Source organism: Staurois parvus, unplaced genomic scaffold (genome assembly GCF_062004578.1).
Source record: "Staurois parvus isolate SC_StPar_1 unplaced genomic scaffold, SC_StPar_1.0 ptg000204l, whole genome shotgun sequence".
Lineage (NCBI taxonomy): Eukaryota > Metazoa > Chordata > Amphibia > Anura > Ranidae > Staurois > Staurois parvus.
Genome location: NW_028318000.1, coordinates 5,664,044 through 5,676,933, shown reverse-complemented (window position 1 = coordinate 5,676,933; position 12,890 = coordinate 5,664,044).

Sequence of the window (12,890 nt, the reverse complement as noted above, 5' to 3'; positions counted from 1 at the left end):
CAATTACCTTTTTAGGCTTTCCCTCCTTATGGAGGGTGTCAATTATGATTTTTTAGACAACTGTCAGGTCAGCAGTCTTTTTCATGATTGTGATTCCTACTGAACCAGACTGAGAGACCATTTAAAGTCTCAGGTACCCTTTGCAGGTGTTATGGCTTAATTAGCTGATTAGAGTGGGACGCTTTGAGCCTAGAATATTGCACCTTTTCACATTATTCTAATTTTCTGAGATTGTGGATTTGGGGTTTTCATGAGCTGTAAGCCATAATCATCACAATTATGACAAATCACGGCTTGAACTATCTTGCTTTGCATGTAATGAGTCTATCTCATATATTAGTTTCACCTTTTAAGTTGCATTACTGAAATAAATGAACTTTTGCATGATATTCTAATTTTTTGAGCTTCACCTGTTAGCCCACCATTAGAAGTGGGTGGATGCAAGGTGGTATATTATAATGGTGGGCATACCACACACTTTTTCTGGCAGAGACTTCTACTTTTTTTTTCATTCAGCCCACAGGCTGCATTAAAGAAAAAGAGAACATAACATATATACCCAACAAGGACCAGTGACTGGTACATAACTAGACTTTGAGTGGTTATACCAGGATAATGCCTGCAGCTGCAGGCATCATACTGGTATTGTTTTTTTTTTTCAGCCAGCAATCAGCTTTCACATAAAAGCAATCCTAGTGGCTAAATAGCCACAGGATTGCTTTACAAGCAGCGGTAGGAGATTCCCCCTCCCCCGCTACCTTCCATGACTTTCTCGGTCAGTCCTGGGCCATCAGGGAACCTGAGAATGCAGCTGACCATACAGCTGATTGGAGACTGGGGCCAATCGTTTCTATAGTCTAAGAAAATAGAAGCAACAAGCGTAAATTGACGGCGCTATATACGTACATGAAATAAAATAATTTCACCAATTATAAGCAGCACCATTTTAAAATTGGGAAAACATCTGATCACACCAATATTGGTGTGATCAGATGCTTTAGGGGATGAAGAGAGATTTAGAGTCTAATAGACCCCAGATTTCTCAGAAAAGAGTACCTATCACTGCCTATTGCTATCATATTCCCTGTGATAACAATAAACTTGATAAACAAAAATTAATGGGACAGTGGAAAAATAAAAAAAAGCAAAATAATTAATTGTAGCCTCCCTGGCGGTATTCCTGAGTGTAGCTCGGGGTAAAGTTTCAGTATCAAAAGCGGTAACCTCGAGCTACACTTGGGCTTACCATGCGGCTCTGCTCCAGGATCTGTTCTTTATTTACCTTGTCCTGCGCTCCCGCGATGTCCCTCCTGCAGTGTCCCCAGCAATGTCCTCCCGCGCATGCCGGCATCTGTCATCTGGGTTCCGTCCCCTGCGAGCATCGGGACATACGGGGACGGAACGGCAGGAAATTTGAAAATGACAAAAAGTGACATTCACTAAATACACTAAAATCACATAGTAAAACATTACTGTATCAATCCATTTCACATACATTTTGTCCCGAGTGCTTTGTCCTGTGCCCTGCCTGCATTTTTACTGTTCTTTCTGCCTGGAAACTGAGAAATGTCCATGGCGTCCAAAAACGGTTTTAGAACAGCTAGAGAACAGTGATAGTAAATTAGAACCACTTGCAGAATTGAGTGATAATGATTTGTGCGGAAATTTGTCATCAGAAACTGAAAACGATTTTGCGACTTTGCTCAGTGATGTGAAAACTTGGTGCTATATTTCAAATTTCAGTGTTTTTGGTTTGATTATATTATTGAATTAAATTTATTATTATTATTTTTTATGATTATTTATTAAATTATAATTTATGATTTCGTGTTTCAAATTGTAACATACCCGGGATGTTTACTAGTAGCTTGTTTGGACAGATTTCAGTGAGTTATACCTAAAAATTACAGGCCTACAATAAAAAAAATACATATTTCCAAGCAAAATAATTTACCGCTTTCAGCACAGAAATATGGACATAATCAGACTGCTAGGGAGGTTAAAAAAAATCCCCTCCACCCCCCCCCCACCCCTTCCGTTGCTCATGCACAAAGGCAAACGCAAATGTTGGTCCAGTGTAGGTATGTAAACAGAGATTTCGCCATGCATGTGAGGTATCATCGCAAAGATCATATCAAGCACAGTGATTCTAGCACTGGACCTCCTGTGTAAATCTAAAGTGTTAACCTAAAATCGTCTATGGATATTAAGTAGTTTGTCGTCGTTGCACAGACAATTTTAAAGCATGTCATGTTTGGTATCTATTTACTCATCATAACATCCTATTTGATCAAACAATTGGGCAATATATTGTGTTTTTGTGCATTAAAATTCAAAAAAGTGTATTTTTTCAAACAAATTTGTCACAGAGTTTTAAAAACCGCTGCTTAAATACTGTGTGATATAAAAAGTTGCAAAACCCGCCGTTTTATTCTCTATGGCCTCTGCATTAAAAATATATAAATGTTTGGCGGTTCAAAGTCATTTTCTAACAAACAAACTTTTATTTTAAGTGGTTAGAAGAGTGGGTGATGTGTGGCATAATTTAACTAAATTTTTGTGTGTTCCTTGTGTAACTATAAAGTTCACTACTAAATGTATTTTGTTTCTGTACATATTTCTGAATGTGGTATCCCAGTCTTCTTGATTCAGCCACCAAATGTTCTGGTTCATTCATTAAACCTGCCTAGTCTTTCCATCTTCCCTTGGTAAAAAAGCTTGCATGGAGTGCAGTATGTTCATGAAATATGTCTAGCTCTTGATTGTGTCATAATAAACAGTTTTTTTCAACAATAAAAATGTCCTTCATCTCTTTCTCTAACATAATGACTAAATACAATATTTATGGCTGCTGTCTTTTTTTTTTTAAAGAAAATTTATTAGTTTTAACAATATACAACTACAGAGAAATGATGATGCAGTTATGACACCCATGTGACATCAATTCTGGTTAGGGAGATAACATTGCGGCAAATAAACATAACATGTGCAATGTTAGTAACCTTAGTGCAATGTTAGCAGTTAGGAAAGGGCATTGATACAATACTGAGGTATACCAGCTGTGTTGAATAGTGAGGAAAAAATAATATGAGGAGGTGGGAGAAGAGAGGTTTGTGTGTAGAGAAAGGAAAAAAATAATATCCAGCAGAGATTATGCAGTCCAAACTTAATCTGACGATAATGTAATTTGCCAGTAAATGGTGTTGAGTAATGGGGATGTACGTAGATGTCATCAGTGTACCACCCATACCGTGTCCAAAATACAGTACAGAGAAGAATATCTGAGGAATCGGGTGGTGGGTGTAAGTAGTAGTGGTAAAAAGAGGTTAGAAAAGAAAAGGGGAATGAATAGAAAAGGGGGGAATTTGTGAACAAATGAAATGATCAGTGTCGAAGAGAGTATTGTGAAATGATGATAAGATGGTATGGTATCTGGAGTCAGTAAACACACAGGAGTAGAGAAGATTGTACTCGAAGGCGTAGATATAATATAGAGAGATAGGAGACCAAGAGACTGAGTTATGAAAAGAGCAAGAAGATAAAGATCAGAGAATCGTTTTTAGAAAGTGGCAATGAGAAATTGGAGAGTAGTAATTATGAATTAAGTAAATAATTATTTACACACGCCCCACACGCCCCACAAACGCCTATAATGCAGTTTGAATGGTGTTACCGCTCCGCAAATTCCCCACAACCGCGTCGCAACCGCACCGCAAACGCCAACCGGGCGCTTGCGGAGCGGCACCATAGACTAGAATAGGAGGCTTCAACGCCTCCTGACTCGACCAGAGGCGTCCGTTTTGCCGCGACGCAACGCGACACAAACGCTCCCGTTAGAACAGCACCATGTGCTGTAATGTGCAGAATTGGCAGAGGCATTTGGGAAGCGGTAAAAACGCTTCCCAAACGCCTCTCTGCTGCCTGCACACAACGCTAGTGTGAACGTAGCTTTAGTCGCCACACATCCATGAGCTGCAACGACTCTGTGAAGTTGTTCAATAGCGTGTGTGTTAATGAGGAGAAGGGGTTACCTGGACAATTCGGTGTGAAGGGTTGTTGTTTATCTTCCCTTATGTGCATACATTGATTAAAGTCTCCTCCCAACAATGGTGCAGAAAATTTGACAATTTCGAGGACAGATCTTGGAAGAAAGGTTTGGGTGAGGAGTTTGGGGCGTATATATTTGCCAATACTAAAGAGGAGGAATCTAACATGACATGGGCAGCAATGTATCGGCCCTCCTCATCTGTGTCTAATGTGACAATGTCGGGTGTGAGGCGTTTATGAAAAAGGATGATTACACCTGCTTTGCCAGAGGGAGATGGCGACCCCAGCACTTGTTCTACCCATAATTTTTTCATACGCATAAAGTCCGTTTGGGTTAGGTGAGTTTCTTGGAGGAACGCGATGTCTGTTTTCATGCGTTTTAAATGTCAAAGAAAGGCCATGTGTTATGAGAGGCGGTGTACAACTTTGGTTATGCGTTTGGCGTTTTCTCCCAAGTCTCTTCTAAGCTGCTCTATGCCCTGATTCACTGCTCTGTCTACTACTTGTGTGATGTTTGGCAGCAACAGAGAAGCAACAGCCTGTGCAATTAGCTCATATTGGTCCGTGGGACTACTGCACTCAGCATGCCCTATCAGGAGAGTGTGGGGTGGCTGTGCTTCTCTCCTACCTGGTCCTGACCCTGGATCTGGGTCTGGCTCCCGTTCTGTCTCCATGCTGGCCAGCAGGGGAGAGGAGCTGGGGCTGCTGTGCTGTGTGACTGGAGCTGGTGCGGAAAGGCTGCTATCTGCAGCGTGGTCAGTGGCAGCCATCTTGGCTGCATGGATGGGAGACCTGTTCCTCTGTGTGCAGGGAGCGGGATCCTGGCCGGGTGCCGCCGGCCGCAAGTACAGCTCCATAGGTGGTCGGGAGCGGGGGAAGCAGAGGGGGGAACTCCCGTGCCGTTAAGGTAAGCCCTCCGGTGCAGGAGGCTGTATTTGTAAGCCCTATGTTCCGGAGCCGCGGGATGCTGTCCCTAGCTCATGTGGCGCCGGAACCGGAAGTGGCTGCTGTCTTTGAAATAACATACTCTGGTTTTTTTTAACTACATGCCGCCCAGCCACTGTAGAAATACGTTGGCAGGGCGGCACGGCTGGGCAAAACCATGTTTTAAAACGCGTGTTTGCAAAACAGGTAGGGGGTGCCCTACCTGTCCCGCCAATCATGGCCGCGGATGTCAGTCGCCGGGTCACAGCCAGTCGTTACCAGCTGTGTCCCGGTGATTAGCGGCAATCACTGACAGAGAGCAGGGCTGCAGTAGCTGTGCTTTCTGTCAGTCCCCTGTCAGCTCCTGACATGCTGAGCCAGAGAGAAGAGTTTATCTCTCCCGATTAGAGTGTCCCCCGTGCAGTACACACCCCCGCCCCCTAGTAAAACACTCCCCTCACACAGTTAACCCTTTCAGTAAATAAAAAAGTTAACCCCTTCCTCCCCAGTGCCATTAGTACAGTGTCAGTGTTTTTGTTTTGCACTGATCACTGTATTGGTGTCACTGGGGATGTCAGTGACCCTACGTCAGTTCCCCCCCAGTGTCAAAATGTCCGCCGCAGTCCCGCAGTCCCGCCATAAGTCGCTGATCGCCGCCATAAGTCACTGATCGCCGCCATAAGTCGCTGATCGCCGCCATTATTAGTATAAAAAAAATTAAAAATCCCATTATCTTTACCGCCATTTGTAAACGCTATAACTTTCATGTAAACCAATTAATTTACACGTATTGGGTTTTTTTGGACATGTTTTATAACAAAAAGTCCAAAATATTGTTTTTTTTTTCAAAATTGTTGGCATTTTTTTTTATAGCTCAAAAAATAAAAAACACACAGGCGATCAAATACCACAGAAAGAAAGCTCTATTTGTGTGAAATAAAGGACATACATTTCATTTATGTACCGTATTGCATGACTGCGCAATTGTCCGTTAAACTAGCGCAGCGCTGTATAGTAAAAAAATGGCGTAAATTGCAGTATCTATAGCATAGTTTGTAGACGCTATAACTTTCACACAAAGCAATCAATATACACTTATTGGGATTTTTTTTTACCAAAAACATGTAGCAGAATACATTTTGGCCTAAATTTATAACTAACTTTAAGTTTACTATATATTTTTTATAGCTGAAAGTAAAAAATATTGTTTTTCTTCAAAATTTTTGGTCTTTTTTTGTTTATAGCGTGAAAAATAAAAAGCGCACAGGTGATCAAATACCACCGAAAGAAAGCTCTATTTGTGTGAAAAAAAAAGGACATAAATTTCGTTTGGGTGTAGCATTGCATGACTGCGCAATTATCAGTTGAATTAGTGCAGCGCTGAGTAGCAAAAAGAGGCCTGGTCATTAAGGGGGGTAAGTCCTTAGGAGGGCAAGTGGTTAAAACCAATGACTTGTCTCTACCTCTTACATTGTTGCCCTGGACCACAAACAAACTTCTCTTCACCAGTCACTGTGGCAAATATACGTTTGTCTGTTGTCTCTGAAACATGACAATATAGATTTTTACTTTGCTTTAAAGTATTACTAAACCCACATCAGTAAAATCAGTCTGTATATGCAGTAAAGCATGCTTGTTATACTCACTGTGGAATCCAAGGGGTTAATCCTCTGCATTGTGTAAAAACGCTGTTTGGTCCTTTCTTCTCTGCCCCTCCTCTTGTTGAAATGACCACCTGATACAGACTGAATCCATAGTCACATACACATTCTCAGTTTGGTGTGTATTGCTAGAGAGATTTTTTTTTTTCTTTGGAGAGTGCATGTGATCAGCAGAGGTCAAATAAGCACTGGCCAGACAGAGGGTTTCACATCCTGCTAGAACAGAAAGAAAACTCCTTCTACAAGCTTTAACCAGTGCTCTGCTGAAGTCACAAGACTGCTCTGACTGCTGATGAGAAAAGGTATTTAGCAGTTTATATTTACTAAAATAATTGCATTTCCATGTTCTGTCTGTTGTGAGAGGCCAGATATAGTGAATGCAGTGTCCTGGGTTTACAATCACTTTAACAATTGTCTTATCTCTAGTGTGTGGGTTTGTGGTTTTAATGTATTTTGGTACCCTCTGAGTTGACATTTTGGTAACCTTTCTATACAATAAAGTGTAGTTATGAAAATAAAATCACAAGCAATCCTTTGTGATTTTGGCTTGGTTTTGCAAATTGTAGATAGTTGATAATGTTAGCTTTATTTTTTTTTTCACAGTATATAGTTTGCAATATATTTTAGATATATTGTCTCTGCTACTTCCAGTGCTTATTATGGTTTATCACAGCTACACATGTAAATTGTTGTATTTGAAAAACACAAAATGAAAAAAAACAACTACCGAATAAAGACATTTTTGTGTGGAAATCAATCATATTGGAATGGTACTCCTGCTATGTGTAAGTCAATAAATAATATAAACTTAACTAAATTATTACACGTGCAATTTATTTGATGCCGTAGTTCAGAGTCACTGATGAGAATCATAATGTTCTGTAAAACCATGTACACCTTTGAGGTATCCTCCAAGAATGTAATTTAAAGGAATTGAGTATTTTTAATTTTGTCCTTTAAGCCACCTGAAAAAATCCTCTTCCTGCTGAATGAAATAAATATTTTTTTCCTATTTAAATTTTTTATTGAGAATAAAGAGAAAGTTGTACAATACTTATTGCAAGCATGCATTGAAGTACATTATATCACAGGTTTGTCATATATAGCATATATGTAATATAGTATATTTTTAAACAAAGACAACACATAAAATTTCTAATTAGGTGATGAATTGAAAACCCCTCACAAGGGTTGAGCCTATCACCCCAAATGGGCTCATACTTTGATCAGGCTCCTGCATCATACATCTCAAAGTACCTGAAACAAAACCTCCTCAGAGGTCATACATATTACTTAAACCTAAAGCAAAACTATAGAGCTATAACTAGTAACATTTTGTATGGTAATTCCACTTGCCAGTTCCATAGTTCCCAACCAAGGAATAAAGATAATGGAGACATCTAATCTCTATGACTTCATTAAATATAAGGTTGACTTAAATATGTGACGAGGCCTGAGAGTAGTTTCTCCAAGTGTTCCATTTCTGGTGATAGTTATGTGCATTATGCTCTTTATCTGCTACCGGCTTCTCAAAGCTCTTAATCACTCTAGTAACTACTGTTTCCAATTTTGGAATATTTGCAGATTTCCACTCTTTAGCAATAGAAATTCGAGCAGAAAAGAGGATATGTATGACTACAATTCTAACTGATGGGGGAAATTCATCTGAACCAATACTTAGTGCACCAAAGCAATTGTTAGCGATCTATGGAGACCTGAGACATCCGATATGAGAGAGGAAACCTCTCTCCAGAATCTTTTAAGAATGCCACAGCTCCATAAAGTGTGTAACAAATGTCTTACTTGTGGACATTGCCTCCAGCAAAGGGGTTATGTATCCGGATAGATTTTATGAAACCTTAAGGGGTCATATACCCATTTATGAAAAATCTTCTGTACATTGCCCCAATGTTCTACACAGAATGAAGACCTACTGTTAATTCTTATTTCTTGTTTCCATTGTACTAAGGTAAATGTTTGCTTAAGTTCTGTCACCCATTTAAGCATAGGAGCAGATTTTTTATTTAAAGGGTGATGGTTGCAGTATCTATAAAAGAAGGTGATGCCTTTGATTGGAATCGCATTATTGTTCATAATAAAGTTCCACATTTTTTGAGGAGAGGATTCAAGGAATGGTAGTGTATAATCTGGTCCATATAAATCAACAGTATCTGCCTCTCTTATATCTTCTGAAGCAAAATGTATACCTCTCTTCACCCATTTCTTAGTTGAGAAAAATGGAATTAAGCACTCATAGGTCTTCAGTGGCATATCTAGCTTACATGTGTTTTCATCTGCATAATTTAATCTAACCAGTGTGGACCATGCACTTATAGTGGCTTGAATAGTGGGATAATCTGGTGTCAGTGGTTTATGGTAGAGGCGCAAGGCCACTGTTAATGCAGAAAGATTTTGTCCTGGTGTAACTTCCCCCTCTATTTCTACGCATCGTTTATCTTCTTGGCAGGAGAACCAATAGTGGAGTTGGTCCAAAAGTGTGGCCTGGTGGTGTCATTGTGCAGTCCCAAACCTGCATAATTTCTATGTGTATATAACAATGATAAAGGGACCTGGGGTTTCTTCCCTGGCCATTTGAATTTTTGTAGCATGGCAGCCAGGTAAGAAAAAAAGTACTGGGGGACAGGGATGGAGAGAGATCTAAAATAATATATTAGTTTAGGCAGTATTTGCATCTTATATGTGGTACTTCTCCCTGTCCATGATAGTTGGGTTTTACCGATTGTTACCATCTCTATGAATTTCCAAACTTTGTTAGTATCTTTTGAACAGCGGGTAGTGAAATTTCTGGGCCGGACAACAATAGCATAATGTCATCTGCTAACAGACCCAGTTTGTGATTTTGTTTACAAATTGTTAGACCATGTACTGAAGCATTGGATCAGATGTACTCTGCTACAGGGTCTATAGCCAGAGAGAAGGCTTTTGGGGATAGGGGGTACCCTTGTCTTTTCCCATTCGATAGCTGGAAACTATTAGACAGCTTACCTGAAGTGAATACCTGGGCTGTAGGGTTAGAATATAGTGACATAATCACAGAGTGTATGAAGCCTGAAATACCATATTTCAACAGGGCCTGGGATAAGTACCCCCAGTGAACCCTGTCAAATGCCTTTTCAGCATCTAAAGCTAAGAAAACACAGGGTTTATGCATTAATTCTGCATACCGGATCAACATAACCATTGTCCTTGCCTCACCTGGGGCCTGGCGGCCTTTGACAAAACCAACCTGTTCTAATTCTGTCAATAAGGGCATGACCTCCATCAACCTATTAACTGTTATTTTTGCATAGAATTTTAGATCTGAACTTAGCAAGGAGGTAGGTTGAAAATGTGGGGGAATAGCAGGTTCCTTCCCAGGTTTCGAGAGTGTTACTATGATAGCTTGAAGCATCCCATTAGGAAAAGTACCCAAAGCTGCTGCCTCTTTAAACCCATTTGTGAGGTAAGGTGCCAGTAGTTCAGAAAAGGTTTTGTAGTATTCGAACAAAAAGCTTGCGGTGTGTACATTGGCATGGTCCTAATTACCCTGACTATTTCTGCAGGGTTCTATTAAGCTTCTGGAGAGTTACTGCATCTATGGAGAGAAGATGCAGATGTGAAAGAAAATCTGCAATTTCAGCTGTTGTTGCTTGTGGATCTCTGGGTCCTTGTTGAGATTATACAAGGATTCATAATAGTCACTGAATGCATTTTCTATTTCCTGTGGGTTATGAAAAGTAAGGTCCTTTTTGTAATATCTAATTGAAGTGAGTTCGGCACGTGACTGGCGCTGTATTAGTTGTATAGCTAAGACTTTACCAGCTTTATTATTTTCAGAGTAAAAATAAAATTTCAGATGTTTGAGTCACTTATCTGAGATTAACATTTGCCGTAAGATGTGAGGGAGGGCCTGCTATGGCAGAATGGGTCTTTTTATGTTGAACCTCCAAATCAGCTATCTCTTTAAGTAGTTGGCATACTTTCTGAAGCTATTGCTTCTTTTCCCAAGATGCCAATTGAATTAAATTGCCTGAAGAGCTGCGATTTTTGCTATTAAAAAAAAAAAATGTGTTTTTGTTAAGCTTACCTTAAAGTGTTACTAAACCCAGAACCCTGCATTCAATATATCTAGTCTCCCACAGTACACAAAACATGGAATTGCAATTATTTGAGTAAATATAATCTGCTAAATACCTTTTATCATCAGCAATTAGAGCAGTCTTATGACTTCTATCAGTATCCAGTTGAGCAAGGTTAAAACTTTCAGGAGTTTTCATTCTGCCGTAGGAGGATGCAGAACCCCTGACTTCTGTCTGGACAGTGCTGATTGGCCCTTTGCTGATCACATGCACTCTCCCAAGAAAAAAAAAAAACCTCTCCAGCAATACACACCAAACTGAGCATGTGCAGAATGACTCCACACGATATGTGTTAACAGGAAATAAGAGGGGGGCACTGGAAGAAGGGGAGGTTCAGAGAAATCAGGATCAAACAGTGTTTTTACACAATGCAGAGGATTAACCCCTTAGGTTCTACAGTGAGTAAATCAAGCATGCTTTACTGCATATATGGACTGATTTTACTGTTGTGGGTTTAGGAACACTTTATGCCATACAGTCACAGGATAGCCTGAACTTGAATTCTCTACATCCATTGTGATAGGGGCATAGTCAGACCATGTGATGTGAAAGCATGCCCCATTCACAAGTTGTAATAAGTGTTTGTCCGTTAGAAAGAAATCAATCCTAGAGTAGCTGTTATGTACTGCAGAAAAATAAGTAAAGTCCTTAACCAAAAGTAAGTGTTATCAAGGTAGTGCTATGGATCATAGAGTTCCTCTCCAGAACAGAATAGACTCATCCTGCCTTCTCTTCATAGCACTGGAAGAAGAATCTATTGGGGTGTTAATCACCATAACAAAATCTCCATACATTACAATATTGCCTTTTTGCCTTTGCATAGCCAATTTTAATACCTTGTAAATAAACCTTATAGGCCTTTTATAAGGGGCATATGTATTCACCAAAGTGAGTATTGTTCTGTCTCTCCAATCTAAGCATTGAAAGTGTGATCTCTGTAACTTACAGTTGTGATGAGATAGCGATAACTCCAATCTTAGTTTTATAACACAGACAGTGACTCGGTTGGATGACACCTTGTAGATCTTGTGAAGTTTATTCCATAAACTGAGAGAATCTTACAACAATGAACATCGGATAGGTCAAAAGATCATAATGTGATCTGCTTCATGACATGAGGCTTGAAGCTGAAATGCCTTACTGGGAAAAGGGGTGGGTTATCTATACAGCATGAACTAAATCAGAGGAAAGGGAGGAGCAGAGACAAAATAGAAAGAACACTTAAAGGCATATGACAGTCATGTGAAACATGACAAGTATTGCTAAACTCTGCTACGAAGACAAAATACTGTACCTGCCTTGGTCATCAATACATTTGTCTCATAGATTAAAAGCAACAGAATCCTTAATAGCTAATAATACTCCATTCCTTTTATTTTTAAAATCTATAATGTATTCATGCTGTAACCATTGGTAATGGACTCCACGCTTCTCTGCAATATTAAGTCACTTTGCATACCTGCAATCCACACCTGCTTTACTGTAACCATTGGTAACTAACTCCACTCTTTTCTTAAACTCTGGGATGATTTGCATGGATGAAATTCACATTTACCTTGCTAAGATTTACCAAACTGCTGTTTTTACTTATTTGTATTGAGTTACACTCACTTTTCATGGTGCTTTGACCAAGATCAAACACCTATTCTTATCTTGCTGTCTCCGTCCTGCTTTGCAGTCTGTTTAGGGCAGAAAATCTCCACTTTCACTATGTGTCTGTTTTATTAACTTTCTATTGAACAATTGTTTAACCTCCCCCTTCTCCTTGCCATTATAAATTTAGTTTGACTGTTAGGACGGCTTGCGAGGTCAAGCTAGCCATTTCTTGTGCAAAGTGCCAGTTCTTTGCAAAGTGCCTGGCACTTTCACAATGGCACTTTAACTAAGGCACTTCTACAAAAGCAAGTACAAGCAGTAGTGCTCCATGCCAAGTTGTTTGGAAGTTCCCTTTTATCTTTTCTCTCTCTCTCAGCCACCTTCTTCTCCTCTCTCTACCCTCCAACATGCTCATACTAATCTTTTTGCAATAATGCCCTCTCTTCTCATTCTCTCATTTCTTTACCCCCCCCTCTCTACCCCACAACCTGTACATATCTTCCTCACTTTTGACCGCTCAATA